The 14,363-nt window shown below is 46.9% G+C and overlaps 1 protein-coding gene across 6 annotated transcripts in view; it reads right to left on the minus strand.

Annotated features, from left to right (window-relative positions):
- Positions 1-14,363, minus strand: part of tweek (transmembrane protein KIAA1109 homolog tweek) — a 647,796-nt gene that overhangs the window by 380,274 nt on the left and 253,159 nt on the right. The window lies entirely within an intron of this gene.

Genomic DNA, 14,363 nt, shown 5'->3' on the forward strand with positions numbered 1-14,363 from the left:
AGTGGCATATACTCGGTCACCCAAGTTGGTGAGAGGTCTGTTGAAGAACGGCACACATCCAATGCATTCATGGTGCAGCACCCTATACCCCATGCGCAGCACCTATAGGGCCACCACTAAAAGCTGCATAACGGCGGCCATTGGAACCGCAGGCCTGCTTCGCGCCGGAGATACCTTGCTTCGTTTACATGCTGTGCATTTTTATAGTAGGTTGAGGGAGTGCCATCGTGCCTGTGAATGCATGGTTTGTACAGGCGCGGCCATGTGAGAAGCCAGCGACAATAAAGCTTGTAAACCAGCATGATGAGCTTTAGCAAAATAGCACATAGAAGACTCTAGCAGTAATTAAGGGATGATTGTTTTTATGCTTTTGTCTGTAACAAGCATGTGACGCCCCCTTGGGCATAATCTTTGTTGGCCCACCAGGCTCGGTGGCCTGCTAGGCTAGGTAGGCAACATTGGTCACCGCACCCAATAAACACCGAACAGCTGCTCGGGGTCAGTCATCGTTGGTCAGCACCACAATGCGGAGCGTCTGTCTAACGGAGGGCGTCTCGAGCCTTCCCTCATTAACAAACCCGGGCGGATCGTGACACTGGAGACGAATACCCACGGATCGTCCCATGCCACTGTGAGCGGCGAAACACTGCCCCCCGTTGCTGCCGCCATGCCGCTGTATGGAAGGCTCGAGTCGTTCGAGGGAGATGGGTCCGCCTGGCCAATTTACGAGAAACAAGTCCACGCGTTCTTCCGGGCAGATGACACACCCGAGGCCAAACAGCGGGACGTTTTCCTGGCCAGCTGCGGGACCTGCGTCTTCAGTCTCCTGCTCGACCTTCTCAAGCCAGCCATGCCACATGTTAAGGTGCTGGGTGAGCTGCTCGCCATACTGCGCTCGCATTTCAACCCAGCACCGTCCACACTAATGATGCATTTCAGCTTCAACAACCAGAGCCGCCGGGAAGAAGAGACCCTCGGGCAGTTCGCTGCTGCGCTACGAGAATTAGCAAGAGCTTGCGTTTTCGGGGACCAGCTGGGCTTGCTGCTCCAGGACCGTTTCATCTGCGGCATCAAACAACCTGCCATGCAAACGCGACTCCTGTAGCTTCCCAACCCCTCGCTGGACGATGCCATGAAGGCGGCACTGGCAATGGAAGCTGTCGCCAAGGACGCTGGCGAGATTGCTCGTGCGACTGGCTCACCGTTGACAGAAACGGCAGTCAACAAGTTGGCAACAAAGCGCAGTACTTGCGGTCACTGTGGTGGTACCCACTCCCCTTCACAGTGCCAGTTCTCTAAAGCACAATGCTTCATGTGCGGAAAAACTGGGCACCTGGCATGGGTATGCCAAAGGGGAGGACGAACAGCAAACAGCAGCAGCTTCCTGGCTCAAGCCCAGGTACCCCACAAGCCTGCGGCCAGGGTAGCTGTTGCAAGGGTATGCAGCGGGGGCATGCGGCAGCAGGCTCAAGTTCTTCCGCGGCCAGGCTCCACGTCGTGGCCGAGGACTCGGCGATTTTCGACATGTAGCACTTGTGCGCAGCACCTATAGGGCCACCGCTACAGCCCTTTTGCCATCGTCTGTGCCACCATACATGCTGACCGTCGAAATCTGCGGGCACCCCATTTCCCTAGAGCTAGCCAGAGGGGCCAGAGTGTCTGTCATGGCTGGGAAACGGTTCAGGCGTACCTTTTCCAGCATGTCCGTCAAGGCTTTGGGCGTGATGCTGTGCAGCTACTCCGGATATCTGGATATTTTGGGGGGCAAAATTCTTGTTAATGGCAATGACCACTTTTTCTTTAAAGGTACCAATAGGCAAAACAACGAAGCTGCCATCTTTTTCTGCTTGCAGCAGGCACAGGTCTTTCTGTTTGAAGTAGGTCACAATACGCTGAATTGAACACTTTTTATCCCCCCAATTGCGATTCGCAGCACTTCTGTAGAGACAGTCGGTGACCTCAAGTAAATACCTTTCAAGCTGTTCCACTTCCGCTTTTGCCACCATACTTCTATTCAGTGCAGATAAATCATGTGCTGTTATTTTTGGTTTCATTTGGGCACCTAATGTGGCTACCAAAGGAATATCGAGGAAAACATGAGATGCTTGGCCCACAGAGAATCATACGCATATTGCTCGGCATCCTACATCAGCAAGACAAGACATTCCGGAGAGGTTGCACTCAAGCTAATGCATTGCATTCCATTGAGTCCGCACAGTGATGGCGGCGAACGACAATTCTTTCTTTTTCTCGTCTGCTAGCCAGAAAGCGTCCAAAACTCTGCCAGGCCAAAATCCACTTGGCCAGAGAAAAAAGAACGCTCACCGAAGCGCGCCGCGCAGTGGTCAGGGCAACACGTGAAAAACGTGTGCACTCTGGCTGGTTCTGGCAGCCCGCAGTTAGCGAAAACAGGAAAATTGAAGAGGCTCAATGTGTCCACACGAATAAAAGTCAAAGTAGAAAAAAAAAATAGTTACCTTTTCTGGCTTTAGTGTCTTCACATGGATGCGTTCGTGCAGGTGAAAATTTGTTGATGTACTTTTCTGTGACATGACGGCATAAATGAACAACTACAACGCTTCATCTCATCAGACCTCGCTGCATGCTTTGTCAACTTGTCTGATAGTGTGTTGATACGGCTTGTCTTGTTGTATGGACCGACGTACAACTTCAGAAAAGTCAATGCACCTTTGGCGTCAAATGTTTATAACAACATTACACCCACAAAGTTCCAGAATTGAAAATCTAAAGCAAGACTTAGGAATTGTCAGTGCACGTTTCGCATCAAAAGTTTATGAGAACTTTATACCCATAAAGATTCGGAATTGAAATGCATGCTCTCCATAAATTCCACAGCCTCTGCGAGGTGCCACGACGAGCCCGCTCGCCATCAATATGTCCCGAAACTTTGAGCTCGGTTGGGGCTTCTTGCGTTATGGGACTCCAGGTGCATGGGCGTTGCCAAGAAATCCAGCCCGAGTTTGCAATGTTCGCGGCGAAATGTCTTTTTCAGCGTGAAAGACATAAAATCCAGAATGATTTCCCGCGCCGAGGGTTGTTTTGGTCAGCAGTGCATGATAGCACAAAAAAATTTCAAGGGGGGAGGCTGAAGCCCCATATGACCCCCCCCACCACCCGCCGGCTATGCCCCTGATAAGGGTAACAAAAGAAAGATGTTGGTGTTCGAGCGTTTCCTTAATGTTTAGAAGCATAGCTCTCACATGTTTCTTGAATTTATATTCAGGCAGTTCGAAATCGGTGCAAGTTAAAAATTTGTTCAGCATTGCTGGTATGTGGTATTGAAGAAGACGTTCTCCATAGCTTGACCGGGAAAACGGAACTGGTATAAGTTGATTTTGGAGAGTGTATCGGGGGGAGCTATCAAATGAATGCTGATAAAGCTGGTTTTTCTTTGTATAAAGTAGTAAATTATATGTGGGCACGCCAGCTGGTCATCCGTCAGAGCCATGACCAACCCGTTCGTGTTGTTCACGCAGATTCTTCTATCCGCTGCGACAGCAATGGCCGGCGCCCTTCAAGATACGACCGGCAGCATCACCCCTGCACTCCCTTTCATACTCTGTGGAGACTGTGCAAACAGACCTCAGGTGGATTCTTGGGCAAGCTTTCACCGGAAACCAACGCACTCAACTTCCATTCCACCCGACTACTTAAACACCCTCCTGCCCCGGAATACTCTCAGTAGGCACGCCAGCTGGTCATCTGTCAGAGCCATGACCAACCCATTCATGTTGTTTACGCAGGTTAGTAACACATACTCCTCCGTCAAAACGTCTCACTGCTGTCTAGTCCAGCTGGCGTACCCTTCAAGCGTTAGTATGCATGTTCGTTAAAAAATTTTTGCTCTCGTTGCTGCTGCTCAGTGGGGATATTGAATCCAATCCTGGACCCACTACTGAACAGTTGGTGAGGGAAATTCTTGATGGACAAAAGAGTATGCAGAAGCGATTAAACACCATTGAGTCTAAACTTGAGAACGTGAAAAATCATAGCAGCCAAATATGCGGAACTCGGAGCACAATTCGAGAACATGCAAAGAATACAGAATCTAGAAAAGAAACTAATTGATTTAAAGGATAGGAGCAGACGAAACAACCTATTAGTCTTTGGCTTTAAAGAAGATGTGAACGAAACACCGGATTCGCTATTTACTACATTAAATGAAGAATTATTTTTAAAGCACTTAGGTTATTGAGTATCTTCCATTGAAAGACTGCACATGATGGGCCATAAGCGGGCAAAGAAGCACCGGCGTATCATTCTAAAATTTATAGACCGCCGAGAAAAAACAACCATGCTGAGTGACTGCCACAAGCTCAAAGGGCAAAATATATCAATTTTGGAAGATTTTCAGCAGACACATGGCAGATAAGGAAGCACCTCTGGGACAGCACAGCTGACGATAGGAAAGCAGATGCCAAAGTAAGGCTTCGGTATGACAACATAAAGGTTGACAATCAAACGTATTGATGGGACAGCGCTCAGATGAAACGCATACCCGTCACCTTCCGTCGAGAAAACCCTAAAGGACTGCAATGACCCCGTTCCTGTGTTAAAAAATTTTTTAAAATTTTTCGCTGTCCAAACATAAATGCTCGGAGCATAGCAAACAAAATCGCCGAATTAGAGAGTATTGTAACTGCCCACAAACCCCATGTTCTAACAATAACACTGGTTGCATAGTGATGTCAGCGACTCTGAAATAACACCTCGTGGTTACGGAATCTACAGACATGACAGGATTCCCGTGGCGGCGGCATTGCCGAGAAACATTGAGTGTTGCTAGGATGCCTGATAATGCAGGAATTGAATGTGTTGTTGTGAAAATTTTTCTTGACGAGTGTAATCTAATCATAAGAGGGTTTTATTAGCCTCCAAATTGCGACACCACCTTCTTTGAAAATCTTAATGAGTTCTTGTGCGCCTATAAGAATAAGCGCTGCAGTATGCTACTTGCGGGTGATTTTAATGTTCCTTCTGTAAACTGGAATAACGATTTCCCTGAACCCCTCTCAAGTGCTTCTGAACCTTTCGTAGATATAGTAGTGCTTCACAACCTTTCACAGCTTGTCAAAGAACCTACCCGTATTCAAAACAATACACTATTAATTCTGGACCTTTTCCTTGCAAATACTGCCGTAGTCCTCCGCAACCCACAAATTCAGGTTTTCAAAGGTATATTGGATCACAATATGGTATACCTTAGGTTGGAAGTGAACTTTGCTCCACAGATTGAAAAACAAGAAAGAATTGTCCCAGATTTCTCCCGTGCCAGTGATATTGATGTATTGGACACCCCTAGATGGCGCTTTTTCAGAATTTCATGCCATGTGTGAATCAACCGAATATTCTATTGATGATATATGGGGCTACTTCAAGTTCCTGGTTTTGAAGTGCATCCGTGATTTTGTACCTGTGAAGCGAAAAGTGCTCCGGAAGAGCAATCCTTGGGTAGCAAAAGAAATAGAATGAATAGAGCGGAAACTGAAAAAGGCAAGAAAACAACTCAAGCAGCGCCCAACCTTCCCACAAGCGATCGGCTTCTTGGCTTGCATACATTATTCGCTGATAAAATAAAAAAAGCACAAAAATACTATAAAAAAATAACACAAAACATTTTCTCATCTCATCCCCAGGAAAGTTCTGGCAGCACTTATAGCCAAAAAAGAAAGCTGCACGCAAACTCTGTATTGGTGATACCTTTTTAACTGACAATGCCGAAACCGCAGATGTGCTCAACCGATACTTCTGCTCCGTGTTTACGCGTGACGACGGTATCAGCCCACAGTTCCCTAGCTATGAACACATTCTGCCGATTGGTGATGCCACAATTACTGAGGAAGGTGTTTTAGCACTTATGCTTAACCTCGATGCTAAGAAATCGCCCAGAGCTGATGGAATCCCGAATGCGTTTCTTTCCAGGTACACTGAATGGTGTTCAAAGTATTTAACTTTAATATTCAAGAAATCACTGTCATGTGCGTGAATTCCAACCGACTGGAAGTACGCGAAAATCATCCCCATACCAAAAACAGCAAATCCGTCTCTCCTCACATCATACAGGCCAATAGAGAGCTTTAGAATTGGGGGCCCAAGTGCGCACGTGCACAACCCAAGCCAGTCTTGGGTTCTTGCATTCGCGTTAACCCAAGACCCAAAAATCGAAAACTAGCGTGGGCCCCCAAGCCGTGTTGGGCCGCCCTTGCGGGTGACGAGATATTGCGAGATAGCCAGGAGGCTTTGCTTGGCTTAGAATTGCGCACTTAATTCGTAATACTAACCGGTACTAACACAGTGATTACGTTTCTTACATTTTATTGTTCGCTCTTTTTGCTCAAAAATGCATTCTGTTCGTTTTCACTTGTAAGAAAAAAGGTTCACTTTTTTCTTTCTTTTTTTTTAATTTTTTTTTTGCTTCCAAGCACCTTTCTATTTTCCACACTGCGGCGTCCCGAGCACTCAACCCAATGCTGTCTGCGTTCGATCCAATCCTCAAATTCTGCTGCTCCTCTAAACCCAAGAGCAACCGACGCAACGCGGCTTGGGGGCCCAGAGCCTTGTGCCCCCAATTCTAAAGCTCTCTGATATCTTTACTATGCACATGCGCAAAAACTTTCGAACACATAATTTCAGAGCACATTTCTGCCTTTCTTAACGACAATGCAATAATTGACGCAAGACAACATGGTTTCCTGCAAGGTTTTTCTCCCGTAGCTCGTAGAAACAGTTCACGACTTAGCGACAGCTTTAGATAGACATAGCCAAATTGACTTGATATTTCTCTATTTTGAAAAAGCATTTGACCGCGTCTCTCACTCCAAACACTTCTTAAACTTAAACCTATTTTAAAGAACGACGCCTTAGTTAACTCGATTAAAGCATACCTTTCATTACGGAAACAAAGTGTTCAGGTCAACCATACAGCTTCGGCACCCACAACTGTACACTCAGGCATTCCACAGGGATCAGTGTTAGGGCCGCTCCTCTTTCTTATTTTTATCAACGACATCATCAGTGACATACACATCAAGATAAAACATCTTGCGGATGACTGCATTTTGTACAACGAAATACGCAATTCAAATGATCAGGAAGCTTTAAACACCTCACTGTCTAGAATACAAACATGGTGCTCGAAATGGCAGATGACTATTAACCTCAAAAAGACTGTTGCAATGACCATTACTCGCAAAAAGAATCCCTTAACCCCTACTTGTAGCATTAACAGCCAGTCTTTATCAGTCGTGTCTATGTAATACCTGGGAGCAGTAATAACATCTGATCTTGGGTGGAATGAACACGTAACATACATTTATAATAAAGCAATGAAGAAACTAGGCTCTTTAAGGCGATCAATAGGAAATGCTTCACGTGAAATAAAACATTTAGCATATAAAACATTCACCCGACCCATTCTAGAATATGCTACGATTGTTTGGGATCCACACACACAAGCCAACATCACTAAAATAGAGGAAGTCCAAAGAAAATCAGCCAGGTTTTATTTTCAATTCGTACAGCTGGCGCACATCCCCATCATCTCTTCTAGAAGCTGCAGAACTGGAAAACCTTGCAATAAGGCGTTACTGGGACAGAATGAAATTTTTCTTCTTGCTCTATAACAGTCAATTAGGAATAGATAAGACATTATGCATTCTACCGGCTAGCCACCACTGCACACGCTCTTATCACAACAAAAAGGTTAGAGATTTTTCCTGCAGGACCAACACATTTAAGATCTGTTTTTTCCCGCACACGATTTCCGAATGGAACGCATTACCTGCAACAAATGTCGACTGTCCAACAGTTTCATCCTTTCTTTCTGCACTTTGTGAATAAACCATAGCATTCATCCCTCGTTTTTACCAGTCAAATCATGATTGTGAAAAGGTTTCTCTTATGTTGTTTGTTATGCAGATTCTTTTCAGTGTCTGTTACCTTGTTTGATGTTATTTCATACTTGTTTCTTTGTTCCACATGCCTACTCCTGCCTAAGGCCTGATAACAAGGCTGGCAGTACTTGTAAAATAAATAAAAATAAAAATGTATAAAGATCACTTGCTCTGTTAATATTGTGACTTATAAACAGCTGATGAATATGTAGTTCGCGAGAGTGCCCTTGATAATTTTCAAATATTCTAAGAACCTTTTTTTTGCAATACCTTGAGTCTTTTTAGGTTTTGAGCAGACGTTTTTGCCCATACTAGCGCACAGTAAGACAAGCGAGAGTAGAAGTGGGCGTAATATATAGCCTTTTTTTGCCATAATGATACTAGATTTGATAACCTGTACAGGCAGCCTACAGTTTTGCCTAATTCAGAAGCAAGCTTTATCACGTGGGCATTCCACGACACGTTTTCCTCAAACCAAACACCTAGAAATTTTTGCATGCGAATGCACTCTGAAGTGGTGCTTTGAAAGGAAAATTTCAGGTTAATACAAGGTTTGTACATAGGCCTAAAAGTAACGTATTTTGCTTTACTTCTGTTTAATGCAAGTTTGTTTTCATGGAGCCACTCTTCCAGATGCCTTAAATAATTGTTTACAGAAACTTGAAGAATATTCATTGATTCAGCACTAAAAAAGGCATTCGTGTCATTTGCATACATAATTAGTTTTCTGTGTAAGGGATATTATGTAGATCACTAATATAAAGTATAAGATCAATACTAAGACTAATATAAAGGGTCCGAAGATCAAACTTTGTGGAATGCCTTGCTTAAATTCAGCTTCTGCTGACATTAACCTTCCGAGTTTAACATATTGCTTTTGTGGGAATGCGCGACTGTGGCGTGCCCCTTGATAGGTTGTTTTCCCCGCATGTCTCGCATCTCCTGTAATCAGGTGTCACTGCGCAGCTTAGTGCCGGCGGCGATTGGTCGGATTGCAGCGCATTACGAGAGATGGAGCGAGTGTGGCGCTGCTAGCGCTACCTAATGGCGGCGTTTGTCGGGCGTGACAGGGAACAGGCTCTTTGGCTCGGGGTTGGCAAGCGGAGCAGACGTTCCGCGCGTGCGCCGATCCATGCTTCTGCGAAACCGTCTTGGATGGCCTAGGAACAGGACACCAGAATGAACGAACACGATTGTTCGAACGCGCCACCATTCGCGTGACTGTATGCGCCAATGACCAGGAGTGTCCAGCATGGGGCGAAAATATTCGCTCGCTATACGGTCGTGGTGAGTCAGGCTTCCTCAATTTTTAATGCACCCATCAGCATGTTTTGCGGATAGCGATTCGGCTAGCAAACATTAGTGTATAAAAGGCACAATAAATGCCCTTGCACTACTGTGTTGTTGCTTCTTTGTCCCAAGAGCACGGGTGAGAATCCCACACTTGCCGGCAGGAAAGTAATTTTTAATAAGTTCAAGAGCAGCACTGCATATTCCATAGTCGAATAATTTTTGTGCTAGAATATCCTGTTTTATGCTATCAAAAGCCTTTCTCAGATCAAGATGCAATCCAACTGTATATAGTCTTTTCTTTATATTGTTTAGGATCTCTTCTTTTATGTTTAATAGGGCTAATTAAGCAGACTTGCTTTTCTGGAATCCGTAATGAGCATTGTTCATTTGATACTTAGTAAGAAAGTTCCTTAGTTTGCAATTTATGGCAGATTCAAACACTTTCGATAGTACAGTCAAGACAGATATTGGCCAACAGTTCGAAATATGATTTAGAGCACCGCCTTTGTGCACAGGATGCGCAAGCTTGAGATCAGAAGGGAAAAGACCAGAAACGAAAACACGATTAATGATATGAGCCAGGGGCTGAGAGGTGAGATCCAAAACATACTTCAGAGGTGCGACGCTTAATTCATCAGCACCTGTTGCGGCATTCTTACGTAGTCTATTTATCGAGCTTAAAACCTCAGAAGGTGTCACTGAGGCTAAACTCATTATGTTAGGCTGCCTCGCTCTACGGGAAATTCTTTCCTGTGTACTCTGTTCTGAAGGCAGCAAATAGTCACTGGAGTGGGTAAAATACTTGTTCAAAGCCGTGATAGCTGCATCATCGCTCATGCCTTGGGAGAAGGCTTTGATGTTAATATGCATTTTGCTTTCCGTAAATTGTCCCACATTATTCACTGCATTCCACAGTTTACAAGGATCATCATAAACCTTGACGGATAGGCATCCATAATAAATCTTCTTAGCTTTTCGTATGTTGGTATTTAATAAATTGCAATACGTTTTCAATTCTTTTAGAGTCGCCACGTCACGTGTTTGAAGAAACTTATGATACATGTTGTTTTTCTTTTTTGTTATTTGAAGACTAGTGCTGATCCATGGCTTTTGAATTTTTTTCCTTTAATGTGTGCAGTATGTAGTATAGTGTCGCCCCCTGTCAGATCTCTGTGTCATCGTACATGTATGTTTTGTAGTTGTTTAGCTAGATGGCGCACCCCCCTTCTGTCATGTGACAAGCTTGGACCAATCGGGAGGTGTCATCTAGCGTGTGAAGCCTTTATAAGTAATAAACGGCCGCGGGTCGGCTCTGTCTTCGTTCCGGTTTTCATCGGGAGCAGTTAGCTCCGTGTCTCCTTCACTGCGCCGGCGCTAGCCGCGCGTTCGCCCGTCGGGGCCCCCCGCTTGCCTGCCGCTGCCGACACAACATCTTTGGCGACGAGGATGAGATCCCGCAACGGTTCCGACCGAAGCCCCGGGAAACCAACGAGCTTCGTAAGTGAAGCGTCCCTTCCTGTGTCCGCATGGCAAGCAAACGCCGCCGACGCACTTGGCGTCGCGAGGCTTCCGAGCCTAGGCCTTCTCACCCCTTTGTTCTTCCTTGCCCCATTCCTGCTGCGAGCTCCCGCTTGTTTTCTGCACTGTCTCCTGCACGCTACCGGGCATGGCGTCTTTCACGGCGAACCTTCCCGTTTTTCTGGAATTGCCCGGGCCACCGTTAATTCCATGGCATCGATGGAAAAAAAATTTTTCAGGCCCACCTCGAAGCGGCCGGCGATGGCGACTGGACGGACACGTGACGAGCGTCCGCGCTCGTCAGCGCTCTCGGGCGTGAGGGACAACGGAAGTACTTTGCAGACGAGGAGCAGGAAGCAGCAAGGCAGTTAACCGGCACAGCGTCAGCGTCAAGCGAAGCAGCAAGGCAGTCGACCGGCGCAGCGTCATCAAGTGATGCGGTCCCGCCAGCGTCAGAGTTCCAGAAACTCTTGCAGCGGCTTGACCGGCTGTTCGCCGAGTCAACAAATGTCCTGGCGGAAAGGCACGAATTCACCAGTCGAAAGCAGTTCGAGGGAGAAGGATTCCTGGAATTCGTGACCGCATTGAAGGAGAAGGCGGTACAGTGCAACTTCGGCACAGCCTACAACGAGCGCGTCCGAGACCAAATTATACATGGGGTAGCGAACGTCAGCGTTCGCGAAAAGTTGCTGGCTCATGGCGAAACCCTGTCCCTGGACAAGGCAGAAGAAATTGGACGCTCGTTAGAAGCCTTGCATCGAGCGAACCGCGCGTTCGGCTCCGAAAATGTACGAAGAATCGAGGCATCTCAACTTGGCGTTCCGTCGACGGGCCAAGATGGCCGACTTCTTCCGGGGAGCCGCCAAGATGGCCGACTTCTTCCGGGGAGCCGCCAAGATGGCCGACGTAGTCCGGGAGGCCATGAAGATGGCCGACTTGTTCCGAGAAGCCGCCGAGACGACCGACTTCTTCCGTGTAGCCGCCGAGAGGGCCGACTTCTTCCGGGAAGCTGCCGAGAGGGCCGACTTCTTCCGGGAAGCTGCCAAGAGGGCCGACATTTCGCACATGGCTCCTCCGGGAACCGCGGTGCATGCGATCGGTGTGGCAGCACGAAGCATATTGCAACGTACAGGAATTGTCCAGCAAGGAATCGGCGGTGCAACGCCTGCCACACGTTGGGCCATTTTGCATCAGTTTGCCGAAAAACCCATACTGTTCAACACGTCTCTTCCGCAGAGATGCTGTCTTCAACTTCCGCAGGGCAGCCGTCCGCGTCTGTCTTGACGGTAAGCGCTTTTGAAACTAAAAAAGATTTGGAAGTTCCAGTCGTAGTGAACGGCGTCTCCATGCGACTGCCGGTGGATACGGGAGCGTCTGTCTCATTGATGACTGCCGAAGATTTTGGAAAGCACTTTGGTCGACAGCACAGACTATCACAAACAGTGGACTTGAAAAATTTCTCCAAGCAACGCATCGACATTCAAGGCCTGTTTCAAGCCACTCTCCAGTTTTTCCAAAGGTCATGCTCCGTCACGTTCCACGTAACGACTACAGGAACATCACTGCTGGGTTTAGACGCCATCCAACGCTTGGGCATACAGATCGACGGTACGTCGTTGACATGTCGTCTACCATCGCTTCCTTCAGTACAGAGCCCCACAGGTGTGCCTCCGGATTTTGATCACCTTTCCAGTGACGAGTTGGGCCTCGTCAACAACTTTGTGCACAGAATTCATCGGCAGCAAGATGCGAAACCAGTATCTTCAAAGTTGCGCCGACTACCCCTGGCCCTCCGTGACCTGGTCACACATGAATTGCGACGTCTCGAGGACTGCGACGTCATCGAGCGCGTCGAGGCTACTGAGTGGGTGTCTCCACTCGTGGTGGTGCGCAAGAAGGATGGAACCATGCGGCTCTGTGTAGATCTACGGGAACAGGACAGTCTTGTGTCTCAAGTTCAAGAAAGGGTCTTGCAGAAACAGTGGCAGACTAAACAGTACGTAGAAAAACGTAGAGGTGCTCAGGCAACTCGTATCAAGGTGGGAGACACCGTCAGAATAAGATTTAACAGGAAAGGATTTTTTAAGTACAGTAAACCTCGTAAAGTCAAGGCCCAGATAGGACCATCTACTTTTCTACTCAGTGATGGGAAGACGTGGCATGTGTCTAAGTTAACCGTAGTGATGAAGGATCCAGCAGGTAGTACATTGTGTACAAGTAATAGGGACTTTTTGTACTCATATTCAAACTTGGATAGTCATTCCGATGACTAGTCTGTAGTGACAGCGTCTTCTCATAGTCATAAGCTTCAGTTAAGTTGTGCGTCTGACTGTATCACTTCCGAGTCTACACAGTCAGCAGTCGTCTCTGATTCCGTTGGGGAATTGGTAGCCTCCCAGGACTTGTTGGGACGTCGAGAGGAGCTTCCTGGGCAACCCTCTCCAGCTTTGAGCGACAACCACATTCAGTTTTCCAACCAGGGGGAGGTAAATAATAGTGGGACGACTGGGTCTTTAAAGTCGACCGATACGCGTCGCAACCCCCAAAGTTTTTCTGAGGTATGCTTGCGTCCTCATCGTGACAGAAAACGGCCTCCGTGGCTCGATGATTTTGTTTCTGTAGTGTAGAGTGTATTTCCGTCTTCGAAATGCCACGGCTAAGGGCCTCGTTGTGACATTTAGCAGACAGTCCACATGTTTCATTAACATAGGTATAAAATGTGCTCCTTGTTGCGGTGCAGTGAGTTTTGTGCCGTGTTCCTTGTCAGACTTTGTTTGAGTGACTGCCTGTGTTTTGGTGCCCAAGACTGGTGCACGTGTATGTGAACTTGGGCAGAGACGGATTGAATTTGTTGTGGACTTAAGTGCGTGCTGTGTGTGCGACTGGTCCGCGTGTGTGAACGTAGGGGGGAACGAACTGAAATTGCTTTTGGACTTAAGTGCGCGCCTTGTGTGCGCGTTTCACTGTATGCTTGCTTTGTTTCCAGAGGGGGATGATGTAGTATAGTGTCGCCCCCTGTCAGATCTCTGTGTCATCGTACATGTATGTTTTGTAGTTGTTTAGCTAGATGGCGCACCCCCCTTCTGTCATGTGACAAGCTTGGACCAATCGGGAGGTGTCATCTAGCGTGTGAAGCCTTTATAAGTAATAAACGGCCGCGGGTCGGCTCTATCTTCGTTCCGGTTTTCATCGGGAGCAGTTAGCTCCGTGTCTCCTTCACTGCGCCGGCGCTAGCCGCGCGTTCGCCCGTCGGGGCCCCCCGCTTGCCTGCCGCTGCCGACACAACACAGTACCATAGGAAAATTGCCGTAATAACATGTTGTGAGATAGCAAAAGAAAATGCTATATGCACGATCAGAATACTGTTTTGCACAAAACAAAATAAACAAAAGACCAGATCATAAGCACTATTTCTGAGCAACATTTTTCAAGTGTGAGCTGGTTTATGACGCGATACATTGTTGTACGTCAATACGTCATACACACTGTGATACATTGGTGAAATTAGGTTTATTAGGTATAATAGAAGAAAGAGCAAAAACTGGTTAGTGGTCACTAAGGTCAAGTGAAGATGGGCCTGAAGCAATCTTATTTGTTGGTACGTTTGTGATGCAAACATTCAGCAGTGTGGCGCTATGA

The sequence above is a fragment of the Dermacentor andersoni genome, chromosome 4 (assembly GCF_023375885.2).
Source record: "Dermacentor andersoni chromosome 4, qqDerAnde1_hic_scaffold, whole genome shotgun sequence".
In the NCBI taxonomy this organism is placed as follows: Eukaryota; Metazoa; Arthropoda; class Arachnida; order Ixodida; family Ixodidae; genus Dermacentor; species Dermacentor andersoni.